General features: G+C 33.6%; 1 pseudogene; it reads left to right on the top strand.

Annotated features, from left to right (window-relative positions):
• Positions 1–11728: 11728 nt before the first annotated feature.
• On the top strand, positions 11729–12607 carry LOC136233713 (heavy metal-associated isoprenylated plant protein 28-like; annotated as a pseudogene).
• The last annotated feature ends 733 nt before the right edge of the window (positions 12608–13340 follow it).

The raw sequence follows: 13340 nt of genomic DNA, 5'->3' as shown, positions 1-13340 counted from the left end.
ACTTTATATTTAAATTGAGATGGAAAATGAAATAAACTTTACAATTCATTATTTTTTAAATCTTGTAAACAAATAGAACGAAACCTATAATAAATGTTACAATTAAAAAGAAAATTAATTTAATGAGAGAGAGTGGAGAAGTATTAAAATTTTATATTGTACTATTGGCATGAAAACGACACTATACTAAAATATAATTAGATATTTGTGACATAAAAAAAGATTCAAATAAAACTTCTGTGACATTTTTTAGATAAATTGCATTATTTGGACAATTTCTAGGTTAAGTGCATAATAAAGTACACGATGAAGTAAGAGATAAAATAAGTAAAAGGATAAAAATTCTCTCAAAAAAGGCAATAGGAAAAAATAATAATCACAATTGATGATGAAAGATTTGAGGTACAAAATTGCACTTGAGATAAATTGGAGAAGTTGATACTTATTGAAAACGAAGAGTTTAAGCCCGTATTGTTTCTCAGGCCATATAATGTCAAGCAAGGATGGATCTAGCGGTGCAAACGAGCCAAGGTGGTTCGCAAACTATTCTAGTTCGGCTCGATCAAAGCTCGGTCAAGGCTCGACTCGATGGTTGCTTATTATATAGGCTAAAGTATGTTTTAATTTCTTTTTTAGTGGTTACAATTGAGATTTGATTCTCATTTAACTATGAATTAAATTGTTATTGTGTAACTGTTCGAGCATAATAACTCTAACTAATAGAATTAATTTTAGATATTTTTTTTGAAACACATTTGATTTAGTAGTTACAATTGAGATACTGTCATTAATTCATGAACTTAATATTTCTATTTATTATAGATATATAATAATAAATGGTTAAGGATGACACTAGATTTTTTGAGGAGGTGTCCTCAAGATAATCATAGTATGCTTTTTGGAAAAATCAATTAAATTAAATTGTGAGGTTTTTGAAAACAGATTATATTTTAAATTGGAGAGAAAAATGAAAATGAACGTTACAATTCCTTATTTTTTATAATCTTGTAACCAAATAGAATAAAGCTTAATAAACGTTACAATTCAAGAGAAAATTATTAATGAGAGACAAGGGAGAACTATTAAAATTTTATACTGTACTATTGACAAGAAGTAATGACACTATACTAAAATATAATTACATATTTGCGCTGTAAAAAAAGATTCAAATAAAACTTTGGTAACTGTTGGGGGCTAATTAAATTTTTGTATTTTAGCATAGGTTATAATTTTTTAGTCTATAGTTATTTTTTTAATTAAATTCATTTTGCAATCAAATAAAAATGTGATAAAAATATAAAATAATATCAAAAGATTATTATAAAAAACAGAAATAAAAAGAAAAGAAAAAAATAAATAATAAAAATCAGGGGCAAATTTGCACCATTTTTCAGCAACCCGTCTAGCAACTTCGACGATGAAAACGGACCCCGAAACAGCAAGATATCAAGCAGTTATATTTTTTTTCAGAAAGTTCGGGATGTTAGCTTTCCGGAATGTCAAAAACGGAGCAAAACGGAGCTAAAATGAAGCCGGTAGAATTTTTCAAAGGGAAGTGGTGCTGAAAAACGGGTTTGAACATTTCCAACACATCCAGGACATATTCAATGCATTAGCTCCATCCTTCCAACTCCCCACTCACCCACTTTCTTTCTTCAACTAATGGGAAGGTAGTGGGATCATGTTTGAGAAAAATAAGGGCCACTAACTTGGAAATTGTTACCCAAAATCCTATAAATAGAGCCTAATCCTTTCATTCCAAATCCCACTCAAAAATGAATCAACCCCACTCAAAAATCAATCAAACTCAATGAAATACAGACAACTCAAATTTTTCACTTAAATACTCTGCCAAAATCGGCCTCTTTATCAATCCTTAGATTCGTAGAAATCGTTCTCTAGCATCTATTTAGTCTAAACAAGGTCTCAATTCCCAGAATTAGTTTTTTAATCTTCAGTTCCTCAAAAAAGCTTTCAATTCTCAGAAACTTCAAATCCGAAATTCTCTTAGTTTAATCAACCAATTCTCAAATCGTTTTTTGCAATCTCTTAGTTAAGTCAGTAAAATCATTACCCAATCCTCGGTTCAAGCTTTCTTAGTCTAAACCAAATTTCGCCATTGTTAAGTTCTTCAAAGCTTCAAGCATTTTCCGTGAAACCAAGATCACCGAAACCCCTCATTCTTAGTTTACACACCTATTCCAAATCATATTTGGGAACTTTTTATTGATCTCAATCGATTAAAAAGACCCAGAAACAAGCTTTTGAGTTTTTCATCATTGAAAAATTCATCAAACAACCTTTCTGGTGAGCCGTTTTCCAAATTTTATTTAGAGTTCGTTAGCTTATCGTTTTAGCCCAAATTAATTTTAATCTCTTTATCGACATCAATTCTAGAACTCTCAATTTTTATTTCATAAAAAACGACATCATATAGCCTTCTAAATCGCCCCTAAAGTACCCTCCACGAAACAAAATCAAGCTTTTCGTTTTTTTCAACCATCAAACAATTATTCTGTCGCCCAATTTTCAATAATTTATTCCGACTCATTTACTCGATCTTTTTCTGAAATTCCAGCTCTAAACCCTTCCTTTGCACACTAACTTTAAATACTAGCCTTCGTTTCGCTATAATTCGACCTCTACAGCTCCCGAAATTGAGCCCGAAAGTCCCACAAAAGCATCAATTTAGTCCCATTTTGCTGTTGAATTGGTGGTAAATTTCTGCTCAAGTCCTTGAACTCTCCGAATTACTTCAAATTCGCCCAGCACTACCCGGACAACACAACAGCCCCCGAGCCGATTTTCTGGAGGTCCAATCCTCAATTTCCCGCATCCCAACGACATCAAAGTGATCAGTTAATTTTATTTCATCCCGTACATATTTGTTTTTGTGACTTATTTACATTTCTAGCTTTAAAGTTATTATTTCTTTTTAAGTTGTAATTTTCATGCTTTATTATTATTTGTAATACAAAAAAATATTGAAAAATATTTACAAAATCAATAAAAATATAAAAGAAAATTAAAAAATTTATATCTTTGTGTTGTTTTATTGCTTTTATCTTTAGTACTTATCTTAAAAATCGTTTTTCCGACCGACCTGTCAAGTAACGTCGGGGCCCAAGACCGTTGTTTTTATTTTCAGTCCTTGTAACGGTCGTCAATCGCTTTTCGTTTAGAATTCAAGTAATTTAGGCGCATTTTATTTATTAACTTCATTTAATTACCATTTTACCCTTTGAGAACTAGCTTCTCTAGCACGCCCGCATTATTTTTACCATTTTTAATCCCTGCAGACGCGTATCAAGGTTGAAAATTGGGATATTTCAAAAATATCGCCAACAATTTTTGGCACGCCCAGTGGGACCAAAAAATATTTTTTAGAACTACCAAAAATTGCATCTAGGCTTATTTTTTTGATATCCATAATTTTTTCCGCACTCCTTTTTATGCCCCACTTCACTATCACCAAAATTTGTTAGCTAACGCCAACAATTTTTGGCACGCCCAGTGGGACCTAAAAACATTTTTTTCTAGTACCGAAAGTTTTTCACCAAATTTTTTCCTATTTTTCGGCTTAAATTTTTTTCCTATTGCTAAATTATTTAACCAAAAGTTAATTATTTTGGTAGTGTATTTATGTGGTATTTTATTGTCGTGATATTCTACTTTAGTGTTTTATTTCCAAACTTTCCTAAATATTATTTGTTGTTTACAATGCCACCCAAGAAAAATTCAAGTCGAGAATTACACGTTCCGGAGTCTGATGAAAATCAGAAGAGGAATGAAGATACAAACGTGGACACAAATATACCCGAAGGCTATATTGCCGAGACCGTGGGCCATTTGGAAGATGTTCATCAGACGTCAATGCCACAACCGGACTTCAACGCATTTTTTACGAGACAAGAGGCCCATATGCGCAACATGGAAAGGCTTGTAGCCGAGATGTCGCAAAATGTTAAAGCTCAAACTGAGATGATGCAAGCTTGGAGACAACCCAATTTGGAAAACATGATTAATAATCTCACCGATGAGATGAATAGAATCCCAGATAGGTGTGCTGAAATTTATGGTAAAAATTTGAACTCTCACAGTATTTCAGATAACACGAGGGAAGGCACTCCCCAAGGCGATCGATATAGGCCACCGCCTAATCGTGAGGAAAATATGAGATTCAATGAGCGAGGAGATCGAAGAACCTTGGAACAATTTTCAATACCCCCAAATGCGCCTCATTTCAGGTCAAACACCGGACCTAATACCCACTCTGAGCACTATGGTGACATCAACGCCCGTGGTTCGGGGGGCACGTGGAGAAATCAATACCGTGATCATACCCGTGAATACACTTGTGAAAATATTCGTGAGAATTCTCGTGATAATAACAACGTATCTCGTGTTTCAGGTGTGAGGAGCGAAATGTGTAATGAAGCGGAGGATAGGCAACGTATTCGGAACATCGTGCAAGAAATTTATGGACCTACGATCCGTGAAGTATACCGTCCGGAGTTTCAGAAATCCTACCCTAGGGAATACGACCAGCGATACCCATTTCCTCACAATTTTTGAATTTCGGATTTTTCTTTATTTTCAGGTGAAAGTGGACAATCTACCATCGAACACGTTGCTCGATTTTCATTCCAATGTAGCGGGATTAGTGCGGAGCAAGACTTCGATATGCTTCGTTTGCGTTTATTCCCTGGATCACTAACTGGACCGGCTTTCACATGGTATACGACATTACAACCTGAATCTATCAGAAGCTGGGGTCGTATGGAACAATTATTTCATGCTCAGTTCTATCGAACTGAGCCCGAGGTATGTGTCGCCGAACTATCTCGTATGGTTCAGCGCTCAGGTGAGTCCATTGAAAGTTTTATTAATCGTTTCAAGAAAATGAGGCATAGATGTCGAGTTAATATTCCTGAAATAGAATTTGTTAAAATTGCTCAACGTGGTTTAGAGTTTGAAAATAGGAAGAAATTCCAGGGCATTGATTTTTGTGATTATTACGAACTTGTTGCTAAAGTGTCAGAATATGAAGAATTAATGCGTGAGGATAATCGTAGGAAGAAAAACTCTATAAGTAGTTACCATCAGGATATAGAAACCAATGAGGCACATGAGGTAGTTATAGCCGAGTTAACTAGAACAGGATCCCGCGTTTGTCCAATGTTAGCAACAAGTCCAAAAACTCCTGAAGTGTTTAAGCGGAATATAAATGTGCAATACACATTTGATGTTTCTAAAACTGGAGAATTGTTTGATTATTTGCTAAAAGAGGGTTTTATCACCTTACCACATGGACATATTATTCCATCGAGAGATGACACCAGTGCAAAAACTTATTGTAAATATCATGATAGTTGGAGCCACGACATACAATCTTGCTTCGTTTTTAAGAATGCGGTGCAGGATAAAATAAACAAAGGCGTGCTTAAATTTCCTGAAAAGAAAGAGAGCGTGTTGATTAATGATGATCCATTTCCAACCGCTACAATGATAAATGCAACTTCCATCGAGATGCCACCTCCTAAGCGTAACGTCCATAGCAACACCTCGAGTCAGAGAAAAGGGCGCCCCGACCATTCAAAGACAAAACAAATTTGGGTACCAAAGGGCACTTTTCCAACTGCCAAGGAGAAAGAAAAGCCACGGAGGAAACGAAAGCCAATAAATAAAAATAAAAGTGGCACAAACCAAGGCCGGTCACGCTTCGTTACTCCACCGGCGCAAGTTCCCTTCGAAAAATGGTTCGTCAACCGATATAAAAAATTTCCACAACCTTTCTCAAAAAATGCAAAAAGAAGAATAAGAAAGAGAGAGGCAGAAAAAGGAAGGAAAAGTGAAATGGAGTTGTCTAGTGTCGATTCTAGCAACATTTCGAAAGAAAAAATAAAAGAAAAGAAAAATGTGAAAATTCGTGTTGGAGATTTCATTATCCAAGCTGATTGTGCTGCTACTTCTTTAATTTTACCAATAAATTTTAGAAGTAAAGATCCAAACGAGGAGGTACACGAGATTCAAGAAGACCGACGAAGTGGCGTCACAATTAAAGCTTCGTCGGAAGATCAGATGAAGCAGGTTTATTTTGACAAACCCACTCTAAAGATGACACGCCACATTAAGCCATTATACGTCAAAGCACACATTGATGGCAAGCCTTTATCGAGAGTTCTAGTTGATAACGGTTCAGCTGTTAACATTATGCCATTAAAGATGGCGCTAGCTCTCGAGAAATCTGTAGGTGACATAATAACGTCAGAAATTTCTGTTTCAGCTTTTACATGTGAAGTTGCTAAAACCTATGGGGTTTTACCTGTGCAACTTACCATTGGTACCCAAACCACTACGGTGGAATTTTTTGTGGTGAACTCTACAGCAAGTTATCAAGCTTTGCTCGGTCGAGATTGGATTCACTCTAACTCATGCATTTCGTCATCTTTGCACCAAATTTTACTACTTTGGAAAGGGGATGACATTGAGGTGATTCGGGCAAATGAAAAACCATTTGAGACACATTCGGATATGGTGGAGTCTCGATTATACGAAGATAGCATTGGTCCAATCAAGATCAAGACCAAAGGCAAGAAAAAGTCAAACACCATTGTGCCTTACCGTAGGCCGATTGGCAATGAGCCTCTCACCGGAGAGGTTCAATGATTCTGTCACATCCGAAGGACAAAGCGGTGGCATCAGCCGCTATAGAAAAAATAAGGATGCGATAAGGTACGAGGTGCCTTTGATTTTTTGTTTTGTTTCATTTTTGCATCATTTTACATTTTAGTTTTTCTTTTAAGCTGTTAATTAGCATCATTGATATTTTTAGCGTGCTTAGAGGTAATAAAGCATTCATTTCCAAACAAAAAAAATAATAATAAAAAAAAGAAAAATGAAAAGACAAAAAAAATAAATAAAGAAAAACAATAAAAGTCCATTTATATGTTCCAAAAAAATTAAAAAAGAATTAAAGAGCTGTGAGAAAAAAAAACAATCGCTACAAAGAAGCTCGGTGTAGCCTTTTCCACCTGATCTGTCGTCCGCTCGCTCAGTTTTGTCCCCATCAAATCTGAGACAACAACATGTGCAGCACCGATGGCATCCAAGCTCGAAGAAGTTGGGGGGGGGGGCAAGTTCCGTCATGTACGATATATCCATATCATCAAATGGATTGTCAACTCCAACCTCAAGAGGTTCAAGACGGATATTACATAATCATGATTCTTGAGAAAAAGAAGTGACAATTCAAATTATTTTCGTCAATCAGTAGCTCAAAGAAGTTTATTAACAACGGAAGTGAAGTCGCGAATTCATAGACGGAGTTAAACCAATTTCAGCAAGCAACATATCTATATGGATATAAATTGGATTCAACTTCAACATTTTTCAGGAATAAGCTCAACTTAAGATCAATTTTTATACAATTTAAATAAAATGGCAGCAGCTATTTTGTTTAAATGAGCAGAAAAAACATATTGCAAATTGATCCTAGTTACGAAGGAAAATAAAGGCAGCCACGAGCATGGCGTGAGTGATGCAAATTTCAGCAGCAGCGAAGCATATTAGTCAAAGCCGAAGCAAGCAAAAATAGAGATTGCAATATGAGAAAATGCAGCAGTAGATGAGCCTCTCTCGTAATTTAAAGAAAAATTCAACAAGTCATCCAACAATTCCATCACACACCGTCAATTTTCATACAAAATTTACATCGATGATCTTTACTTTCTTTCTGAGCCATGAACCAGCAGAAATCATGTATGAAAATGACGAGGAAGCTGCAAAGAACACAATTTCAGCTTCAACAAAATCGGTACTGACGGGTAAAAAGAAAAAAAAAGACTTATTTTATGTGCAAAATTCATTTTCAAATCTTTTACACATAAAATAGGGGGCAATTGTTGGAGGCTAATTAAATTTTTGTATTTTAGCATAGGTTATAAATTTTTAGTCTATAGTTATTTTTTTAATTAAATTTATTTTGCAATCAAATAAAAATATGATAAAAATATAAAATAATATCAAAAGATTATTATAAAAAACAGAAATAAAAAGAAAAGAAAAAAATAAATAAATAATAAAAATCAGGGGCAAATTTGCACCATTTTTCAGCAACCCGTCTAGCAACTCCGATGATGAAAACGGACCCCGAAACAGCAAGATATCAAGCAATTATATTTTTTTTCAGAAATTTCGGGATGTTAGCTTTCCGGAATGTCAAAAACGGAGCAAAACAGAGCTAAAACGAAGCCGGTAGAATTTTTCAAAGGGAAGTGGTGCTGAAAAACGGGTTTGAACATTTCCAACACATCCATGACATATTCAACGCATTATCTCCATCCTTCCAACTCCCCACTCACCCACTTTCTTTCTTCAACTAATGGGAAGGTAGTGGGATCATGTTTGAGAAAAATAAGGGCCACTAACTTGGAAATTGTTACCCAAAATCCTATAAATAGAGCCTAATCCTTTCATTCCAAATCCCACTCAAAAATGAATCAACCCCACTCAAAAATCAATCAAACTCAATCAAACACAGACAACTCAAATTTTTCTCTCAGATTCTCTGCCAAAATCGGCCTCTTTATCAATCCTTAGATACGTAGAAATCGTTCTCTAGCATCTATTTAGTCTAAACAATGTCTTAATTCCCAGAATTAGTTCTTTAATCTTCAGTTCCTCAAAAAAGCTTTCAATTCTCAAAAACTTCAAATCCGAAATTCTCTTAGTTTAATCAACCAATTCTCAAATCTTTTTTTGCAATCTCTTAGTTAAGTCAGTAAAATCATTACCCAATCCTCGGTTCAAGCTTTCTTAGTCTAAACCAAATTTCGCCATTGTTAAGTTCTTCAAAGCTTCAAGCATTTTCCGTGAAACCAAGATCACCTAAACCCCATTTTCGAGTCATTCTTAGTTTACACACCTATTCCAAATCATATTTGGGAACTTTTTATTGATCTCAATCGATTAAAAAGACCCAGAAACAAGCTTTTGAGTTTTTCATCATTGAAAAATTCATCAAACAACCTTTCTGGTGAGCCGTTTTCCAAATTTTATTTAGAGTTCGTTAGCTTATCGTTTTAGCCCAAATTAATTTTAATCTCTTTATCGACATCAATTCTAGAACTCTCAATTTTTATTTCGTAAAAAACGACATCCTATAGCCTTCTAAATCGCCCCTAAAGTACCCTCCACGAAACATAATCAAGCTTTTGGTTTTTTTCAACCATCAAACAATTATTCTGTCGCCCAATTTTCAATAATTTATTCCGACTCATTTACTCGATCTTTTTCTGAAATTCCAGCTCTAAACCCTTCCTTTGCACACTAACTTTAAATACTAGCCTTCGTTTCGCTATAATCCGACCTCTACAGCTCCCGAAATTGAGCCCGAAAGTCCCACAAAAGCATCAATTTAGTCCCATTTTGCTGTTGACTTTGTGGTAAATTTCCGCTCAAGTCCTTGAACTCTCCGAATTACTTCAAATTCACCCAGCACTACCCGGACAACACAACAGCCCCCGAGCCGATTTTCTAGAGGTCCAATCCTCAATTTCACGCATCCCAACGACATCAAAGTGATCGGTTAATTTTATTTCATCCCGTACATATTTGTTTTTGTGACTTATTTATATTTCTAGCTTTAAATTTATTATTTGTTTTTAAGTTGTAATTTTCATGCTTTATTATTATTTGTAATACAAAAAATATTGAAAAATATTTACAAAATCAATAAAAATATAAAAGAAAATTAAAAAATTTATATCTTTGTGTTGTTTTATTGCTTTTATCTTTAGTACTTATCTTAAAAATTGTTTTTCCGACCGACCTGTCAAGTAACGTCGGGGCCCAAGATCGTTGTTTTTATTTTCAGTCCTTATAACGGTCGTCAATCGCTTTTCGTTTAGAATTCAAGTAATTTAGGCGCATTTTATTTATTAACTTCATTTAATTACCATTTTAGCCTTTGAGAACTAGCTTCTCTGGCACGCCCGCATTATTTTTATTATTTTTAATCCCCGCAAACGCGTATGAAGGTTGAAAATTGGGATATTTCGAAAATATCGCCAACAGTAACCAATTTGAGATAAATTGTATTATTTGGACAATTTCTTGGTTAAGTTCATAATAAAATACATGATGAAGCATGATATAAAATAAGTAATAGGAGAAAAATTCTCTGAAAAAGGTTAAGAGGAGAAAAATAATATTCACAATTGATGATGACAGTTTTGAGGTATAAAATTGCACTTATTATGTGAATTCGAAAAATTGAGAGTTTAAGCCCATATTATTTCTGAGGCCATATTATTTCTCTAGCCAGTCTAAAAATATCTTTTATTATAGTAAATGAAGGTTTTTGGTTCTGTCAAACTTCACAGCTGGCCCCTCTAGTCCGGCCAACTAGCAGTGTTTATCAATTCGCTTTAGATCGTATATGGAACCAAATCGATGAAATTCGGATTTTTGTTTCAGTTTGTTTTTTTACATCTCAGTTTGGCATTGGTTTTATTTTTAAGTGCATTTTGGTATTTTAATAGCCCACGCTAAATCTGTTGCGTTATAATTTTCGTATAAACGAGTTCGAGCCGAACTTTGAGCATGTTTCGATTCCAAAATCCTCTTTGAACTTGGTTCATCAAGAAAATTATCTAACCATGAATTGTTTGTGAGTAAATCTTTAATTATATTTATCAAGAAAATTATCTAACCATGAATTGCGTACATAAACAAACTCACAAGCAAAATTGGTGAATAAATAAACAAGATACTCATAAATAGTTCATCTATACTCATTTATTATGTTTATGAACGAACTCATCTAATGGCAAATGAAATAATATTAAGTTTAAATATTTGTGAACTAAAACAAAACTATATAGTTTTCTACAAAACTAAATTTTTTTCATAAATGTTCTAATGGAGACTGCTCGCGAGCTTCCGAGCCGATCTTTGACCTGTTCAAGCTCGGCTCGTTTACGAACTGAGCCAATAAATCGTGCTCACGAGCAGCTCATTTTCAAATCGAGCCGAATTGAGTCGAGCTTTTATCGAACCGACCACCGAGCCGCTCATAAACGGCTAGGCTCATTTACAGCCCTACCTTCATCAGAGTTCCCTTGAAAGGGCTTCTCTTTATGTTCTTTGGAGTATTACAATTGAATGATTCGAAATTTAAATCATTGATTGTTGGAGATTGGAGGTGTTTATTTCAGCGGTTTGGAGGAGCATTTAACGTTTCACTCTAAACAACAGAAAATATAGTGTTTTTTCTTTTAATCACCCTAAAAGAAATATAATGCTAGGTTACATCTAATTATGAATAGTATGAGAAGCTAGCATTCCTTAATTAATTAAGCAATAGTACTAGTAATTTACAACGAAAGTAAGGAAACACATATACTTAGATTCAAAGGAAGATGTTTCAAAGAAATATCTTCCTTTATACCTCACATATTCTCATTTATAAGTACCTGCCATGCACTTTCTGTGGAATCTTTAATCCAAGTTGACAAAAAAGATAATAAAAAAGGAAAGTGGGGGACTATTTAATATTTTATTCTTTCTTATCCCTCTTCTTTGCCTTACCTTTTCCAACCTTGAACTAAATAATAAATAATTAATCTTCTCTTCTCCCCCTATATATACCCCTTTTGCTCATTTTTTTCTTCATATTCTACTTACTTCAAAACTTGAAAGAAAACCAAGTTCTTCAACACTTAAGATGACGGTAATTACATTTCTCATTTCTCTATTTTTTCCCCCAATTTTAGTTTCTAAATGCAAATTTCATTGTAGAACTTTTGTTAATGTTTTGCAGATAACAGAGATAAGAGTGCATATGGATTGTGTTGGCTGTGAGACTAAATTAAGAAAGCTCTTCAAAAACTAGATGGTATTAATTCGTTCAACTAGTTACGATTTAATATATGTAAAAAATGAGAAGTAAATGTTAGATATGTAAATATCTTGTATATCTTATTCTGTTCCCTATTCTGTTAAGTGAATATTTTCTGTATCTTCCAAGAGTGATCTTCTTTTATTTTATAGTCGACTAAGCCTGTAATACGTTATTTATACTCTTGAGATTAATGAGAAAGTAAGCACAATTACTTTCAGTAAATGATAAATGAATTGACTTTGTCTGGTTATATTTTTACAGGAGTGGATGATATAGACATAGACATAGCAATGCAGAAAGTGACAGTAATGGGATGGGCAGAGCAGAAGAAGGTTCTGAAAGCAGTGAAGAAGACAGGAAGAAGGGCGGAGCTATGGGCATATCCATACAATCCACAATACTATAATTATCAAACAACTCAACCAAACACTTATTATGCAACTGCAACTACTCAACATGGATATAGTAACCACCACCACCACCACCGGCAGCAGCAGCAGGAGTATGGTTATTATTCAAATTCAAGTGGTATTGATGTACAAGCTACTTCCTTATTTAGTGATGAAAATCCTCATGCTTGCTCCATTATGTAACAATTTTACCTTTTCTGTTTCTGTTTGTTTGTGTATATATAGAAGTAGAATGATGGTGGCTACCTATTAATTATCTTGTTTTATAATGTTTAAGAGATGCATTTATGTCTATTCAATTTCAATGGAATTTGATTGGCTTATTGATATCATGTTATGATTAGGGATGATATATGTCAATTATCGGGTTAGTATATATCAAATAGGTCAACCCTAATTCAATCCAGACGTGTCATAATCGTGTAACATTTCAACCTATCGGGTTAGTGTCTATTATATGTTGTGTATGTTGGTCACATATAATTTTATTACCTATGTTAATTAAGACATTATAAAGTATAGCAGAATACAACGGCGGAGCCAGAAGTCAACGGTCCAAGGGGTTGTACTGTATGAAGAATTTTCTTTCCAATAACGATTAAAGATTTTAATTCTCATTGAAATTGTGTTTATATACAAAAGTTGCTCCAAAATTTGTTTTCTTAATATATTTTCATTAGTAATTGCTTGAGTTAAAATCTAAAAAAGTTCACAGCCTAATATGACTATTAAATAGTCAAATAACATTTTCAAAATAGGACTACAATTGATATTGATTGGAAATTTTAGAAATAAATTTATATGTTAATGTTAAATTTACATTTTTTAAAAATATTATTGATCATTGTTCAAATAGAAATGCAAAAATAGAATTAAAAATATATATTAAAAAATAGGATTAAAAATAGAAAATCCTTAAAAAATCGTGTTTTTATAATTAGGATTAATTTTTTTTTTTATGAACTATAATTAATATATATAAACAATTGTAACAACAAAAACAAGTAGTATATATAAACAATTCA

The sequence above is a fragment of the Euphorbia lathyris genome, chromosome 6 (genome assembly GCF_963576675.1).
Source record: "Euphorbia lathyris chromosome 6, ddEupLath1.1, whole genome shotgun sequence".
In the NCBI taxonomy this organism is placed as follows: Eukaryota; Viridiplantae; Streptophyta; class Magnoliopsida; order Malpighiales; family Euphorbiaceae; genus Euphorbia; species Euphorbia lathyris.
Note: the sequence above shows the minus strand (reverse complement) of the source record. Positions and strands in the feature narration are given on the sequence as shown.